General features: G+C 43.3%; 1 protein-coding gene across 3 annotated transcripts in view; it reads left to right on the forward strand.

Moving 5' to 3' along the window:
- The first annotated feature begins 3,828 nt into the window (after positions 1–3,828).
- CRACD (capping protein inhibiting regulator of actin dynamics) overlaps positions 3,829–19,102 on the forward strand; it is a 219,971-nt gene continuing 204,697 nt past the window's right edge. For 2 of the 3 annotated variants that reach the window (XM_068278592.1, XM_068278590.1), the window contains exon 1: positions 3,938–4,140. The gene's annotated coding sequence lies outside the window, so the exon portion shown is untranslated. Of the gene's footprint in view, positions 3,908–3,937; positions 4,141–19,102 lie in introns of those variants that run through there. The other variant, XM_068278594.1, reaches the window with a different exon arrangement.

A 19,102-nucleotide genomic window follows, 5' to 3' on the forward strand; every position in this document is an offset into this window, starting at 1 on the left:
GAGCATCGGTGAGTGGCTGCGCCAACACAGGATGTCTGCAGGGGACCATTAGAAGCCCCGGGTAAGTTCAACTCATTTTCCCCTGACACCCCTACTGTATTCCTTTAAGCAAGTCATGCTTAAAGTAATTAGGTATATGGACAGCCAAGGATAATAATTATGAGATGCTCTAGATTAGGGGTCCCCAACCTTTTTCAGCCCGGGTATCGCTGCTATCCAGACCAAACTTTTCTCTGGGGATCGGGGGGTTCAGGAAGCAGGGCAATGGTTCCCATGGTAACGGCAATATACATCGTCGCTATAGGGAGCCGCTCTCCTGCTTCCTGTCTGCTTTGAGACGAGCTGCTGTAAAAGAAGGTGCCGCGGCCCGGTATTAGTCTGCGGACTGGGGGCTGGGGACCCCTGCTCTAGATGTATGTATGTATGTACTCCAATGAGATCAGCCAAAAACTTTTGACAGATTTGTATAAGATACTTATGTTACCACTCAAAGCCAAACAGAACTGAAGATTAAATCAAAAGATAATTCATTGTATGTGTCACAATGGTATATAGAACTTTCCTGGAGTTTCACATTCATCTTTTCAATCCAAAACAATAATTTAAGGGTTTATGTTTTAGCTTAGAATTCTGCACACCAGCCATGTCTGTGTGACCTAAAATCTGGTTCGTTCAGCTCCCAACAAAAAGGTCTCCCGATCTGACCCCCTTAGACTTTTATCTTTGGGGTCATCTGAAGGCAATTGCTATGCTGTGAAGATACGAGATGGGCAGAACTTAAAACTACAGATACTGGAAGTCTGTGCTAGCATTTCTCCTGCGGTGTTGCTATCAGTGTGTGAAGAGTGGGAGAAGAGGTTTGCATTGACAATCCAACACAATGGGCAGCCCATTGAACACATTTCATAAGTGGTCAGAAACTTGTAAATAACTCATGAAATAATAAAGTTACTTTAAAACCAAGCATACCATTGTTTTTCTTGTGAAATTGCCAATAAGTTTGATGTATCACATGACCCTCTTCCTATTGAAAAAACAAAAGTTGGATTCAAAATGGCTGACTTCAAAATGGCCATCATGGTCACCACCTATCTTGAAAAGTTTTCCCCCTAACATATTCTAATGTGCCACAAACAGAAAGTTAATATCACCAACCATTCCCATTTTATTAAGGTGTATCCATATAAATGGCCCACCCTGTACATATTGTAAAATAAGCAGGAATAAGTACTTTTTAAATGGACAACCTAAAGTAATACAGTATTTGCAAGGCATTCATAGACAATTATGGAGTTCTACTAACATATATGTGTCAATGAATATTTGAGATAATATAATGCTCTACAGACTATTGGCAAACTCTATCTTTCAAAAAGGGTTATATACTGTAATAATATCGTAAAACATTGACTGGGTTTTCAGCATGTGGCACACGTACCCCTAGGGTACTTGTTGAGTTCACAGGCTATTTGAATTTGTTGCAATCAACAGTAAAGGTGGCCATACATTAGAACGAGTATGAGCAGATTCGACCAAGAGACAAATTTATCTCTAATAGAATCTGATTAGAGATAAATTTGTCTCTAATCGAATCTGCCCATACACTACAGGCCGATTCCCGTCCGATTTTTAGCATGAAATCATCAGGGAATCGGCTTAGCCGCCGCTGTCCGCCCTCCCGCTGTCCCTAAAATGTATACATGTATGTAATGTAGTGCATTTATACATTACCTGTTCTGTAGCAGTTTGTCGCGTCCATCCGTCCATCTCGCCGGGTCGCATGCACGCTAGCGGCACATAGCGTCTGAGCGCCGCCGGCGTGTATGCGGAACCCGGAAATGGACGTAAACCGAGTGGATGCTGACACCGGACAGGTAATGTATAAATGCACTACACACTGCATACATTTATACATTGCGGCAGGGGTTTTGTCGTCTCGTCGCTCGTTCGCAATTCGTCCGCCGTACGACTGCGCACACCAATTAACGTATCTGTATGTTTTTGGTATAATAAATCTTCCATACCTACCAAGATGAGAAAGAGGGGTAACTTATAGGGCAAAAAGATGTTAGTGGAACATGTGCCTGTTGCATATCCAGTCACAGCTCTGAGACGGCCCCCAGTGCAGAGACTGAAGACGTTTATTTTATTCTTCACATCACACTTGTCCTTTCTTACAGCTCTTCCTTTATACAGTATTAGCATTTGGAAATACACAATGAAATAATTCAGATGTTGCGCATAACATTTACCACACTACAAAGCACAACTTTTAGATAAATCTCTACATCAGACTTAAGGTGCACATTAACGGTACTATTTTTTCTTCAGATTCGATCTTTCAACGCGATTTGAATGATCAAAACTAATCGTAAGGCAATTGTTAACATTATTAGAACGATTTAAAGAGACTCCGTAACAAAAATTGCATCCTGTTTTTTATCATCCTACAAGTTCCAAAAGCTATTCTAATGTGTTCTGGCTTACTGCAGCACTTTCTACTATCACCATCTCTGTAATAAATCAACTTATCTCTCTCTTGTCAGACTTGTCAGCCTGTGTCTGGAAGGCTGCCAAGTTCTTCAGTGTTGTGGTTCTGTGATGCATCTCCCCCCTCTTGCCCCCTCCATGCACACTGCCTGTGTGTTATTTTAATTAGGGCAGCTTCTCTCTTCTCTTATCTTTTACAAGATGGATAAATCCTCCTGAGCTGGCTGGGCTTTTACATACTGAGGAATTACATACAGGCAGAGCTGTCTGCACTCTGCAGGAAGAAACAGCCTGACACTTCAGTGGAAGATAGCTGCAGGGGGAAAGAAACACACAAATGATCTCTTGAGATTCAAAAGAAAGGGTGTATACAGCCTGCTTGTGTATGAATGTATTTTCTATGTGTGGACATACTGTACATCAACCTACTTCCTGTTTTGGTGGCCATTTTGTTTGTTTATAAACAAACTTTTTAAAACTGTTTTTAACCACTTTTAATGCGGCGAGGAGTGGCGAAATTGTGACAGAGGGTAATAGATGTCCCCTAACGCACTGGTATGTTTACTTTTGTGCGATTTTAACAATACAGATTCTCTTTAAGAAGGTTTTACATTCCAATGCGATCACAAATTCCAACTTTTGCATCAGTATTTTTTCCTTTTTCAATCATTTCACGATTTGCGCCACACGAAGTGCATTTTTCTATACAATTTGATCATAAAAGTTGCATTGAATGATCGAATCTGAAGGAAAAATTGTACCGTAAATGGGCACCTTTAATACTGGATACACACGATACGTTTTTCCGCTCGATTTTCCATCCGAACATTTTTCCCGCTCGATTCTTTTATTTTCCGCTCGTTTTTCTTATCGTTTTCTATTCACTTCTATGAGAAATCGACCCAAAAAAACGATTGGAAGGAATATCGGACATGTCAGAAATTAAACCCATCTATTGAGTGGAAAAACGTATGGTGTATACCCAGCATAGGAGAACCAGCTGAGGCAGAAAGGTGGATTGAGGGATTTGGTTCAGAAAGAGGGACTGTGCCTTCAAAATGGGGAAATTGTGGACTGTGAACATCTCGTGCTCACTGTTGTGAGCTGTACTCCTAAATACCCTCATGCAGCTAAACTACTATATAAAAATCCCCAAACTGCTGTGGCACTGCCCTCTGTAAATGCACTAGCTCAGGTGCTTTGGTATGGCTTGTGGTAAGTGGCCCGGGGCTTTGTGCCTATAGATTGCTGGGCGGATAATAAGCAGCCCTATTCTTTTGTCTGCTATGTGCACACAGTGTGGCAGACACAGCAGCGCTGTCCCCGTCCTCCAGTGTATGATGATGATGATGAGTAGGATGAGGCTGCAGGACACATAGCTGCTGCTGCTGCTGGTACATCCCCATGTGAATAGGAGGTAAGAGCTCTGTGCTGGTCCCTAGGTATGCAGGGTGTGTGAGAACACCGGAGGAGCATGTGACTGCTCTCTTACATTGCCATGGTGTGGCAGCAAGCTTCAGCTGCATGGAAAGCAATGGAGGCTGCCTGACAGACAGCCTGGGAGACTGGAGACAGCAGGCTGCTGCTGGGGTCGGTCACACTGCAGGGAGATTTATAGGAGCCGTCTCTCTCCATCCACATCTCTGCAAGGTAGGCTGTCGTTGTATCTGTCTCCAGCGTTTTCTCCTATCACCCCTCTGTGTGTCTCCCAGCTGCTTTGTTTGCTGCTCAGCTAATAGACTCATCATTACAGCTTATAATTGCTGACATGGAACACAATGAACGATGTGCTTTTGTTTTAATATTAAACTGCCCATCAAATTCTTATTTTCATATTTCCACCCACTGGCTTCTCATTAGTAATACCCTTTTATTAATATCACCCTCTTATCCCTATGTTTCATGTTAAGTGTATTAATGAATGCATGCCTGTGTACAGTATACTGACTACATGGCTCCAGTGATGCCCAGCAAGCTCCTGGTAGTGCTGGATGGGATATTAGTACACAGTGGTAGTGAGTACTGTGCCTCCATTGATAAGGACCGCCTCCCCTGGGGTGTACAGTGTAGTACCTCCAGCTGTGAGAGTATCTGTGTGAGTGATTTCCTGGGCAAGGGACAGGCTGCAGATGACAGCAGTGGTGTGTTGTAGGCAGCTCCAGGCATCCTCCTCATACAATATTGTCTGCTGGCTGCTTCGCTATGCCTGGAAACTGACACACTCCATTGTGACAGCTCCATCTTTGTGTTAACTCCATCTAGCCACTCAGTTCTTCTGACACAAAAACTGGAGCTTTTGTCTCTTCAGATCAATAGAATGATTACATTGTGTCAGTCAAAGGAATGCTCCTTTGTCACTAAAGATGCCATTTGTTTATGCATACAGTATAAATTAACTGCATACATTCTAGTGTACTTGTGTGTAGAGAGGGATCCTTATAAGTATCTGTGCATGTAAGTTGGTAAATAGCTTCTTTTTCCATGTTGCATTTTAGAAAGATTGTATTTATCAGTTTGTTTTGATGATACCTCTGCTGAGACCATGGCCAGTAGCATTACACACCAGTGTTTGGTAAGGCCTGTACACACCTGCAACTTTATAGGCTAAAACTGTTCTTCATGATCATTTCGGGTGCCTTTCCGGTGTCTGCATAGTTGTCTCCATAGTTGTCTCCTAATGTCTGCGGAATTATCGTTGGCGATAAGGCCTAACAAATAACCACACCTTTCAGTTATTCCTTACCACAACTTGCCATATTAAGTAAATACTTTTGAGGGTCTCTGGCTAGACTTGGGGCCAGTAATAGAACAATCTAGTTTTCTGTTCTCTCAGACTATGAAGTGGGCCTTAGCAGCAAGGCTCAGTGACATTTTCTTTGAGGCCTAGAAAGCTAAATGTTTAGATATACAGTATATGTTCTCCTTAACACAGTCAGTTCTACTCATTTCTCTACAAAACTACTGAGTGTTTACCCTACTGCAAGGAGCATTAAAAAAAAAACATTTATATCACGCTTTTCTCCTGGGGGGCTCAATGCGCCAGAGCGGCAGCCACTAGGACGCACTCTATAGGCTGTAGCAGCATTAGGGAGACTTGCCTAAGGTCTCCTACTGAATAGGTGCTGGCTTACTGAACAGGCAGAGCAGAGATTCAAACCCTGGTCTCCTGTGTCAGAGGCAGAGCCCTTAACCATTACACCATCCAGCCGACATTTCATAAGTCGGAACCACTCCATGTTGATTGAGATGTGGAGTGAATGTAGTGAGGTGATTGCAGCCTAGAATGGAATGGGCCAGGACTGGATAGAATCAGGGCAGAAGAAGGACAGTTGTAAAGGATATGGAGTTGGGAATGGAGTGGGTTCTCAGCAGTGTAGTGGGGTATCAGCTGATGGAACTGGGAATGGTGACTGGAAAGGAGTGAGGAAGGAATGAAGATGACACAGTTGTAGAAGAGACTTGAATAGGCAGGTCATAATAAAGAGGATCAGAATAGAGGAACAGGCAGAGAGATCAACATTTAGCGTATATTGTACAGGATGTAAATAAAGTTTGGTTTATTCTGGAACATCGGTAGTGGATAGTGTAGTCAATGTGCTCTACTCTCTCCAGTGATCTGTAGGTGGTGTCCCCACTGACTGGGCTGTGGAAGCATTTCATACCTTCAGATATGGCAACACATTCGTTACCCTCTGATTATCATGCTGGTCGTAAAAAATGTCTGTGCTAGTATCGCCACAGACATTCCCTTATCTGGCGCATACAGACTGTGTGAGCAGGATCTGATCTACATGTCCAGCAAACCTAGTGGAAACCGACCCCAATCCTTATTTTCATTAAAATGTGGTGATCCTTTTCGTTTTGGGTCTGGCATTTCCCAAGGTTTAGGCAGAGGGATCGCTGGCAGGTGAGGTCCCAATAGGAAAAAGATTAAGAACCTCTGATCTAGTGAATACCAAAAATGTAAAAGTAGTGTTCTAATGAATCATTATTACATTTATAGTCTCACTTTGTAGTGTTTACTTATAATACATGTGTCTTAAAGAGACACTGTAGCGGAAAAAAATTATGAAATAATGAATTGATTGTGTAGTACGGATAATTACTAGAAGATTAGTAGAAAAGAAAATTATCTCATATTTTTATTTTCAGTTATATAGTGTTTTTTATAACATTGCATCATTCTCTAATATTTGCAGTTTACACACTAAACTTGCAGTCTTGTGAACTATTGACCTGTCCTCTGGAGAGAAAAAGAAGATACAATGACTGGCAGTTGAGATAACAAGCTTCAGAAGACAGAGCTCTCTGTGACTTTGAAAGTTGTGGAGCTCAATGGCTTTTTTGCATAGATAACAACTGGAGTTTCTTAACTCTTCCTGTATATTAGACTTGTGTCTCTGCTCCTAATGTTTTATTTCTTAGCTGTACTACACATACAAATCATTATATAATTTTTTTTTCACTTCAGTGTCTCTTTAAGAGCGCTACAAGCATAAACCTGGCCCTAAAGCCCCGTACACTCGCTAGATGAAACTTGGCTGAGGCGGCCGATACTAAACACCTCTGCCAACAATCCAGCGTGTGTACATCAGCCCCCAACCATGACCAGCGTTCAGGGAAGGCTGCATGACATCACTCTCACTCCATTCCCCCATAAGAGCAAAACACATCACTAGGCTAAGGCTAGAGATGCGTCTGTACAGCCCTGACCCTGCAATGTCGCCAGAGGGATGGGTTGCGATCCCCACTAGGCGACATGCCTCGTACGTGTGTATGAGGCTTAAGATACGCATATACTACTGGAGGTTTTTACTACGAGGGTCATCTACAAAGTACACACTAGGTATTCTTTTGGCATCATTTAACTTGCACCTGTCATGTTAATCCCTTCTCTTCCTGCACTGCTTTTCACATTACTGCAGAATCACAGTAACTGTTTGTTCAGCAGTAATAACATAAAGCCTCCCATTCTCACTCCCTCCATCCCAAATACATGAGAAGTGTGATGCTACTACAACAAAGGGATCGGAAATAAATAAAGGAGGTGATTATGTGGAGAAATAATCTGAACATACAGTGTTTCTAAAATACAATTAATAACATACTTCTATAGTTGATAAAATAAAAATGGCTGTTACGTTTTGGATGATCCTCGTAGATCAGATGTTAAAAATATGAAATCTAACAAACGTCAGAGTGTTGTGCGATCAGCAGTTGCATATTTGTATCAAGCGGTAGAAATGGTGGTGGTGCTCCTATTGATATTTGATCAGATTTCTGATAAAAGCACAATTAATATCTAGCTTAGTAATAGAGTAAATGATTGTTATCAGAAACATGGATCATTTACCTGATCTACCACATATCTAAAGGCCCATACAAATACACACAGGCACAGGTAGGCACAGATCTAAAATACCAACTCATAGCTTAGTAGTTGGGAAGGTTATGTGTCACCTTTTTTTGTATAAAATGAAGTTTCTGCTGCTAAAGATGCATGTCTTTAAATTTTGTCATGTAAGCAAAAGCAATGGACCTTAGGCTCCTGCAGCTCAGATATCCCCATCCCATTGTTCAGACTGTGAGAGGGAAGGCACAGGTTGAATATCTCTCTGAGGATTGTAGCCTGTAGCACTGACAGATTGTTGTACAGGAAGCTGATAGTGGCTGGGCTTCTGATGACCAAGGAGCTTCTACATAGTAAATGCAAGCTCTGGAATGGAGTGCTACACAGATCTAAGAAAACATTTGTGACCGAAGTTAGGATTTTAGGCACCTTTATTGGTGCCAGCATCTCAACACAAGACTGTGTTTGCCCTCATTGTGGTTGGGTATGTAACCTTGTACACATGATAGAGGGTCTTTGGCCAAGGCAGCCGATTGGGGCCTACTCTGCTGAGAATTTACTGTGTGTATAGTGGCCCTGATGTATCTGAGAGATTCAGAGTGCCGGGAAAAGAATCGACCCTTGCTTCGTCAAGTTGGTCTGCCTGACAGGGGATCTGAGGCTACTATATACATGCCTGATTATCAGCTGAAGTAAAATCCAAAAGGTCCCCACATTCACTATTCACGACATGTACAAGATGTTCAGTCAGTCACCAATGACAGATTCGGGGCCACGGCAGGTCCTCTTTGTAAAGGCAAAGTACCATTCTGTTGTATGCCTTGACAAAGGGAACCCTGAACGGACATCTGGCACATGTGAATAAACATCATTTTTGTTCATATTTGTCCTTTGGGATTTTTCTTGTGACTGATAACTGGTCAAGCACCTCTGAAAACTGCACGGTGTGCAAATTGCCTCTCGTTGATTATCGGCTGAGACGATCATTATGGGCTGCCTCCACCGACTTTAATCACAGCATGTGGATGGGGCTTTATTGTGGTTTGAAAGTTTGTTTACCTTGCTGTGTAAAGACCTTCAATCAGTGTCACCCTTAACGATTGTTGTCTGATCGTTAGGGTGACGCTGCGGGGAACGACTGCTGTAAAGATGAGAAGCTTGTACTGTTCAGTGGAGAGGGTAGGAGGGACAACAGGGAATTGCACAAACGAGCGGCTTCTAGTGGACAGGGTAAGCAAAAACACAGTTTGCTTATTTGAATGTGCCATTTAGAGATCAAGAGTGCTGGATCAGTAAACAACATTGGGAGCACCTGTACACACGCTATATCTGCCATGGGAAATATATACAGGGCTTAATGTGAACCCGAGGGGGCAATAAACTGATGAGATAAACAATAATATTTATGCTCCTACTTCTAAAAATCCAATTTTTTTTAGATATTGCATGGTTTTATTTTATATCTACACATTTACAAACTAGATTGAATGTTTGGTTGCCTCTGCTCAGTGCCAGCCTAATAAGTGTCCCAGAGTTAGAAAAAGGTTAATAGTTCATGTATTTTATTACTCCCTGCCCTCAAAAGTTATATTGTGCTAGGAAAACTTTATGGCTGTAATTTGCTTATCAGTGATGTTTACTATATTCCCGACAAAGTACAGACAAGACAGAAGCTGTCACTTCCATGCCTAGAAATCAACACATTCAGGCAGCAAAATAAAACAAGTAAACAGCCTGGTTATTAATATGTTTAGCACTGTACATACACATGTTTATTTCACCACTGTTACTCTTTAAAGTGACACTGAAGCAGAAAAAAAAACTCATGATATAATGAATTGGTTGTGTAATATGGATAATTAATAGAACATTAGTAGCAAAGAAAATAGTGTCATATTTTTATTTTCAGGTATATAGCTTTTTTTATAACATTGCATTATTCTCTAATAATTGCAGTTTCCACAATACACTCAGCATTTTAAATGATTTCACAGAGCAGGCTAGTGGCCCTTTGAACTTTTCTCTGCAGAAAAACCATAAACAAAGAAGAAACAATGAGAGACAGTTGAGATAAGTGCTTCAAAATACAGCGCTGTCCACCACTTTATAAAGTCGCAGAGCTGAAAGAACCTCTTTTGCATAGATAACAGCTAAAGTTTCTTAACTATTCCTGTACTGGAAACAATATGAGACTCAAATCTGTGCTAATAAATTTTTATTTCTTAGCTGTACTAAACATACAAATTATTATATCATAAGTTTATTTTCACTTCAGATTCCCTTTAAGCATGAAAACCTGATGCTGCTGGGTTCTCCTCCCTACTTATATTTTGTGATTAATAATCCCCTGGTGTTTATCTGCACTTTGTACTAATTTATTTTATAGCTCTGTGTAATATGTTCATAAAAGGATTATAGAAAATATGCTAGATTATGTTTAACATATTTGTAAAAACGATCCCACATCCTCTTGAAGTCTAAACCTGGTTCTGACCGGCATGGTGGAATTTATGGACAACAGCAGAACGTTTAAGCTAAGCCCAGTACAGTCTGCACAACAGCACTTGGTTTGCTCAGCACTAAGAGACTGCAGACAGGAGATAAATGCAGAATTAGGTATCTGAGCAGTTTGTAGGTGCCAGGCCTGACACCTGGGGCAGGAGAGTGTGTTCAGGTGACACCTCCATGCCTTGTGCTGTACTTTCAGGCGGACAGCTGAAGTATTCTCTGCGTAAAGAGTTAACAGAAACCCAGTATCTTCCTCAATGCTTTGTGAAAATTTAATGCCTCCTCAATAATGGTTGGGAAACTGATCTGCTAGTGGGAGTGCTGAAGGGGGGTGGACAGATAGAAAGGGTAAGTGCTGTTTATGGCGATACTGCTGCTAGTAAATATTCCTCAGCTAATTTTCTATTCATTAACTTGTCAGACTGATCAGTATATTCCCATTAAACCTCACAAACTAGGGGATGCTGCAAACCTCTGTATGAGGATGCTGTGCTGTACTCTATATCAGATTATACAGACAATGTGTTTGTTGTTACATTATTCTTGTGCTTGTTAACATTCATTAAGATATTACAGCTTTTGTGATGCACAGCAAATATACTAAAATAGTGTGATCAAAGCTAAAACAGGGTATTAGTAAAAGTTATTATAGGATGAAAATAAGTAACCATGTAATGGTTAAGGGCTCTGCCTCTGACACAGCAGACCAGAGTTCGAATCTCGGCTCTGCCTGTTCAGTAAGCCAACACCTATTCAGTAGGAGACCTTAGGCAAGTCTCCCTAACACTGCTACTGCCTATAGAGCACGTCCTAGTGGCTGCAGCTCTGGCGCTTTGAGTCCGCCAGGAGAAAAGCGCAATATAAGTGTTTGTCTTTGTCTTTAATGATCAAGTAGTGCCCTTATTATTATTATTATCCCTATTGGGCAGCATGGTGTTGTAGTGGATAGCACTGTCACCTTGCTGCTCTGGGTCCATGGGGTGCAAAATCCCAGCCAGGATATTATCTGCAAGGAGTTTGTATGTTCTTTCTGTGTCTGCTTTGGATTCCTCCGAACACTCCGGTTTTCTCCCACATCCCAAAAACATATATATATATACGTATAAATTAACTGGCTTCCCCCTCATTTGGCCCTAGATTACGATAGACGTATAAATATGGTAGAGATTAGATTGTGAGCTCCTGAGGGACAGTTAGTGACAAGACTATATAATCTGTACACCGCTTCTGAAGATGTTGGAGCTATATAAATTCTAAGCCAAGCCAACTGCATTCTTAGATCTGCACATGACCTTCTTTTGTTGTCCTCTAGAATTACCTCCTGTATTCATGTATACAGGACTTCTCATGTGTCTCACCCCTCCTGTGGAATGCCATTCCACAACACATCTGTCACTCTCCAACCTTTGAAATCTGTAAAAGCTCCCTCAAAACTCACTTTTTTCTGACAAGCATGCTATAACTTAAAGGCCATTTCCACATCGACCTCTGGCCAAGTTGTACTTGGCCTTACTAGGTAACCTAAAAACACACTGCCTCTAGGTATTCATATTGTATACTACCCCACCTCATATTCCCTCCATATTCCTATAGATTATAAGCTTGCAAGGGAAGGGCCCTCTCCTCCTTTTGTATCCTGGAATTTGTTATTCACTTTGTATCTTGCAATTTGTTATACAGTTTATTCCTCATGTTACATTTGTCACTGTAATTACCAATTCTGTATTTTATACCAGAGTCTATATTTGATGTACACCATTGTCTGTGTTATTATGTACCCCATGTCTGTTTCTTACTTTGCACAACACCACGGAATTTGTTGGCACTTTATAAATCAATAACAATAATACATTCTAAATAATAATAATTACCGGTATGCCAGCCCTTACCACACACAGTGACCACACAGAAACACCTAATAGTAATGTCTTGTGTTATATAAATCATATCCTGTGGACTGTAGGCTTGCATGACTTACCATATGTGTTTTTGATACACTGCATTTTAAAGGAACTGTCAGGCAAAAAAAAATGAGTTACACTTACCCGGGGCTTCTACCGGCCCCATGTATCCATCCTGTGCCCTCGTAGTCACGCACTGCTGCTCCAGTCCCCAGCCACCAGCTAGTTTAGTTTTTGCCAACCTCGGGGTCGGCGGGCCGCATTGTGTCCATTTTTACACGTTCCCACTGGTGCAGAAACTTTAACACATACATTTTTTAGCGTTAGCGGTGCAACCCGAACATTTGTTGGCGTTTGCGCTGCGACGCTAAAAAATATTTGCGTTGCACCGCTAACACTAAAAAATGTATGTGTTAATGTTCGTGCACCAGCGGGAATGCGTAAAAATGGACGCAATGCGGCCCGCCGACCCCGAGGTCGGCAAAAACGAAACTAGCTGGTGGCAGGGGACTGGAGCAGCAGTGCGTGACTAAGAGGGCACAGGATGGCTGCATGGGGCCGGTAGAAGCCCCGGTAGAAGCCCCGGGTAAGTAAACTCATTTGTTTTTTTTGCCTGACAACTCCTTTAAGTTTAGGGCAGATCTGTCTTGCTCTGAGGGCTTCTGTGATGTGTATTCTCACAAAGATCATAAGGAATTTTAGAATGTATAAAACCTTTTTCTCCATCACCTTGAAATTGCTTTAAACTCAACTAAACTAAACACTCACAGCTGGCATTTTTTAGCTAAACTGTTCAGCCAAAACATTTAAACCGCAGGCCTAATAATCTCTAGGTCTCCCTTGTGCTGCAAATTTGACCCATTGATTGAGACATGGACTCCACAAGATCTCTGAGAATGTCCTGTGGTGTCTGGCAGCAGGATTCTAGCAGCAGATTCTTCGGGTCCTGTAAAGTTGTAAAGTTGGATTTCCATGCAATGTAATTGTGTTTCCAGCTCATTCCACAGATGCTCTACCAGTGTTTCTCAACATTTTATAAGTGTGTACCCCTTTTAAAACCCTGTACTCATCGAGTACCCCCTATCATAGTAAACATGATCACAAGTACCCCTTGACAAATATATATTTAATCGTAGTACATGATAATTGGTTCTAAACAATGTGCAAGCATTTATTATTGCTTTTGATTTGCTAAAATACTAATTTGATGTTGTTTAAATAAGAATTATAATTTTCTAAATCTCTAAATTTGTTATTCTTGGTTAAGTATATCAAGCCCGAGTACCCCTTGGACCCATCAGAAGTACCCCCTGGGGTACGCGTACCGCATGTTGAGAACCTATCGGACTGAAATCTGGTAAAGGCAATTTTTATCTAAAAGAACATATGCTTCATTAGACTGGTCCACCTACTTCCATTACTTTATGGTCCACTTCACAGTTACCCATTTGGCAGGGAAGAGGAGTCAGCACAGGAACAGGGACTAGACTTCAGCTTTAATGGTTCTGCTGTCAGTTCATTGGTTGTCCTTGCCTGGACCAAACTATATCGGGAACACCTCACAAAACCTGGCATTTTGCAGTTGCTTCGTCCAAGTTACCAAAACTTTTTTTGTCAAAGTCAATCTGAACCTTACGCTTCCTCATTTCTCCTACTTTAATCCCATAACCGCTTACCCAGGATTGTAAGTGCGCTTTGGCGGACCTCCGTTTCACCTTCTCCCATCTTGGTGACCCCCATAGACAGGGGGCTAGCTACCAAGGGTCACCATGATCCCCCTTGTATCTATGCAGGCACTATGGCTCCCATCACCCATGACAAATGTGGCCACAACAATACCTACTGTGGAGGGGCTCCTCTGTATCGGTGAGGGAAGGGTAAGAAGTTGTGGATAATCTATCTATGCATGTATCTACGGTAATTATTCGTCTGTCTGTCTATCTGTCTTTGAAGTCTGTTTGTGGGCAGCCATAGAAAGCTAAGCTCAGTCCAACTCCCCCCCCCCCCCCCCCTCCATTTGGTAGCGTGGTCACACAAGTATAAATGATTTGCTTGGTCCAGCATATATGTTTATGTCTATGGCAAAGGAGGTGGATGGACTAAAAGTAGGCAGCACACACTGCTAGTCAGGGCTGTGGAGTCGATAGAAAAATCATCCGTCTCCAACTCCGACTCCTCAGTTTATTGAAACTCCAACTCCAGATACCCAAAATTGCTCCGACTCTTCAACTCCGACTCCTTAGTCTAATATTTACCAAGGCTGTGGATTTAGTACAAAAATCATCCGACTCCTCCATTTTTGAAACCTCCGACTCTAGATACCCAAAATTACTTCGGCTCCAACTCCACAGCCCTGCTGCTAGTCTGACTTATCTTTGGAAGAACAATAAGGTTGTCATCAGTCATCTGGTGGTACCATAAAGGTAGTCTTCCACTATAGCACAGGTGCCTGTAGTGATGAGGTTTCCACCTTGCTGATTGGTCTGTCAGCTACCACCAATCAGTATCCATCAGATCATTTCAGTAAACATCCAATCTGGGTTTTGGCTGAAGTTCTTGCTCTGTATTGCTTGATGCAGTACTAAGCTATGCTGCCATCTATGTCTTGCTTTGTATGCCAGTTAGTAAAAAGTATTGCCTTTCCCAATCAAATTTCATTTGATACATTTATTGAAATTGGATGGGATCCTATTGTTTAGTTGATTTCTGTTACATTCAGTGTCTTTTTTTTTTAATTGAGTGTCTACTTGCCTACAAAATGTATATAATGAATGGGGACCTTTAGGAAGAGATTTGATTGTACATGCTCAGTCTGCCTGTCCGTTGCTGGCAGACCAGTACGCAATCTATAATATATACACGTCTGTGCAGTGTGTACTTGCTTACACACCCAGCAGGCACTCCCAGTGTCATCTTTAGCTCCATCATGGCCAACTGATAGTCCCACCCAAGATCAATTATGCAGGAATATCTGCCAAGGTGCCAGCAATTACCTGTTTCTGGGGCCAACGTATGTCTCTGCATTATACAGAAATCTCATACAGACTTTTGCTTTGCAGCACTGAACATAAAGCACATAATAAGGTGAGGATGTGGCAAACAGTTGCAGACATTCTGTTTTTGGAGCAATCAGAGTACAATACTTAGAAACACAAAGCAGCACAGGTGCAGAAAGAGAAAACCTGAAATCATTACGCGTTGTTATAGAAACCCTTGAACAAACAAAAGGTGCCACATATAAATTCAGTAGGTAATTTAATACATAATAATGAATAAAACAAAATAATTTATCAAGCAGTGTTGCCACAATTATTACATTCCGTTCATCTGGAACATAAGCTTACATCCATGTAAACCCTTTGTACATATGTATTGCTTAAAGTATATCGAAACACAAACCTCAAAAACTGCTGTACAGTGGTTGGATTGCTGGAATTCATAATTCAGTAGTTTACAATAAAAATACTGTCCTCTCCTACAAATTATGCTTAGTTTTCAATAGCTGTGATGTCACTGGAGGCAAATCATTGTATGCAGGCCTCCAGAGTACAGAGCGGAGGGTCCAGTGTGCAGTGATGAGGCAGAGAGGAGGATTCTATGTACAGTGAGGAGGCAGAGGTGAGGGTCCTGCATGCAGTGATGAAGCAGAGGTGTGGTTGCTATGTGCAGTGAGGAGGCTGAGGGGGGTCCTGTGTGCAGTGAAGAGGCAGAGGGGAGGATCCATTTTGCAGTGATGAGGCAGATGGGAGGGTCTTGTATACAGTGAGGAGGCAGAGGTGAGGGTCCTGTGTGCAGTGATGAGGCAGAGGGACGGTCTTGTATACAGTGAGGAGGCAGAGGTGTGGGCCCTGTGTGCAGTGAAGAGGGAGAGGGGAGGGTCTTGTATACAGTGAGGAGGCAGAGGTGAGGGTCCTGTGTGCAGTGATGAGGCAGTGGGGGAAGGGGGGTCGTGTATACAGTGAGGAGGCAGAGGTGAGGGTCCTGTGTGCAGTGAAGAGGCTGAGGAGATGGTCTTGTATACAGTGAGGAGGCTGAGAGGAGGGTCTTGTATACAGTGAGGAGGCAGTGGTGAGGGTCCTGTGTGCAGTGATGAGGCAGGGTTGAGGGTCCAGTTTGCAGTGGTGAGGCAGAGGGGAGGGTCCTGTGTGCAGTGATGAGGCAGAGGGGAGGGTCTTGTATACAGTGATGAAGCAGAGGTGTGGGTGCTGAGGGGGTCCTGTGTGCAGTGAAGAGGCAGAGGGGAGGATCCATTTTGCAGTGATGAGGCAGATGGGAGGGTCTTGTATACAGTGAGGAGGCAGAGGTGAGGGTCCTGTGTGCAGTGATGAGGCAGAGGGACGGTCTTGTATACAGTGAGGAGGCAGAGGTGTGGGCCCTGTGTGCAGTGAAGAAGGAGAGGGGAGGGACTTGTATACAGTGAGGAGGCAGAGGTGGGGGTCCTGTGTGCAGTGATGAGGCAGAGGTGAGGGTCATGTGTGCAGTGAGGAGGCAGAGGTGAGGGTCCTGTGTGCAGTGATGAGGCAGTGGGGGAAGGGGGGTCGTGTATACAGTGAGGAGGCAGAGGTGAGGGTCCTGTGTGCAGTGAAGAGGCTGAGGAGATGGTCTTGTATACAGTGAGGAGGCAGAGGTGAGGGTCCTGTGCAGTGAGGAGGCTGAGAGGAGGGTCTTGTATACAGTGAGGAGGCAGTGGTGAGGGTCCTGTGTGCAGTGATGAGGCAGGGTTGATGGTCCAGTTTGCAGTGGTGAGGCAGAGGGGAGGGTCTTGTATACAGTGATGAGGCAGAGGTGAGAGTCCTGTGTGCAGAGGGGAGGGTCTTGTATACCAGAGATGAGGGCCCTGTATACAGTGATGAGGCAGAGGTGAGGGTCCTGTGTGCAGTGATGAGGCAGGGTTGAAGGTCCTGTGTGCAGCGATATGGCAGAGGGGAGGGTCCTGTGTGCGGTGATGAGGCAGAGGGGAGGGTCTTGTATACAGTGAGGAGGCAGAGGTGAGGGTCCTGTGTGCAGTGATAAGGTAGAGGTGAAGGTCCTGTGTGCACTGCAGTGATGAGGCAGAGGGGAGGGTCCTGTTTGCAATGTTGAAGCAGAGGGAAGACACGCACTCTTCATTCAGTAATATGACTGCAGGAATGCTTGTTTGTCTTTGTTAACTTACATTTCAGTGTATAAGGGCCCGTTTCCACGCTGCAGTTAAATGCATCATGCATCCGAAATCCTCTAGCCGTGCATGGCGTCTTGCACCAGAGCTGTGCTGGCATCACGTCTCGCAAGATGAAAAACGTATTCCTCTCTTTATTTAGGCTATAAATAGTATTAGCTTAAGGCCCCTCTTCAGGCCAAATGTTTTCCCAGGTCTGTGTCTCAGTAGTAGAGCTTGTTTTTGTCTGCGTAGAAGTTCTTTTTGCAGCTAATGCCAGATACTGTAAATTCACATTTAAAGTACCAGGTCAGGAGCCCAGACACTGGCTACTTCCTGCACAACAGACTGTCTGTACTATAGGCTGCAATCCTCTCAAAGAGATTCAGTCATTGCTTTCTCCCTTGCAGTCTGAACAGCAGGATTATGCACTTCAAGTAACAGCAACAGCTCCAACCACTGAGCCTTAAAGAGGAACTCCACTGAAAATAATGTAATAAAAAAAAGTGCCTAACTTTTGCAATAATTATGTATAAATGATTTAGTCAGTGTTTGCACTTTGTAAAATCTTTCCTCTCCCTGATTTACATTCAGACATTTATCACATGGTGACATTTTTACTGCTGGCAGGTTATGTCACTGGAAGTAGATGTTGCTTGCTTTTTTGGCAGTTGGAAACAGCTGTTATTTCCCACAATGCAACAAGGCTCCCACAGTGTGATGTCAGTACCTCAGTGCTGTCAGGCGCTGACCTCACACTGTGGGAGGGGTTTCACCACAATATCAGCCATACAGAACCCCATGATGATCCATTTGAGAAAAGGAATAGATTTCTCATGTAAAAGGGGGTATCAGCTACTGATTGGGATGAAGTTCAATTCTTGGTTATTGTTTCTCTTTAATGGACACCTAACTGAAAAAAAAATGCCAAGTTACTTACCTGGGGCTTCTTACAGCCCCTGAAGTCCTCCCGCTCCCTCTCCGTGATTCCATGCTCTGCCATTCCTCTGCTGTCCCTCCCCTTAAGCTGGGTCATCTGGCCACTGCGCATGCACGCCGCTGGCCTCGCACCTCCTCTATAGCACTCTAGCAGCCAGGAGAATTCTGCGCATGTGCTTCCACCTACAGGAGCACATTGGAGGAGGCACGCAACATGGTGCCATGCATCCACCATTCAGAGGGTGACACCAGGGGATCTGAGCAGTGCGGAATGACAGTGAGGCCAATTTAAGTATCCTTTAAAGGACAACTGTAAGGTATATGTATATATATATATATATACATATATATATATATATATAAGAGTTTAACTTACCTGGGGCCCTGCTGGGCCCCTGCACCCGTCCTCTGCCTGCGCTGGGATGAAACGATCCTTCGACCCCCCCTGCCGTGGCTCACTTCCGCTTTATACGACTTTAATGTCACAGGCCACTGCTCCTGGCACACTACGCTCCTGGCGATGTGAGCAGGAGCGAGGATGCGTGCAGCTAGCGCCGCGTAGGCACAATGGCCAGCGACATTAGTCACAAAAAACGGAAGTGAGCCGCGGCAGGGTACGTGAGGAACATTTTGTCCTGGCGCAGGCAGAGGACAGCTGAAGGGGACTGGTAGAAGCATCACGTAAGTTAAACTCTTTAAAAAAAAAATACATTTCTGCTTTGGGCCTTGTCTCTGTGTGGCTTTCCCACTGTTCTACCTGTATATAACACAATGTCC

This window comes from Hyperolius riggenbachi, chromosome 1, assembly GCF_040937935.1.
Source record: "Hyperolius riggenbachi isolate aHypRig1 chromosome 1, aHypRig1.pri, whole genome shotgun sequence".
Lineage (NCBI taxonomy): Eukaryota > Metazoa > Chordata > Amphibia > Anura > Hyperoliidae > Hyperolius > Hyperolius riggenbachi.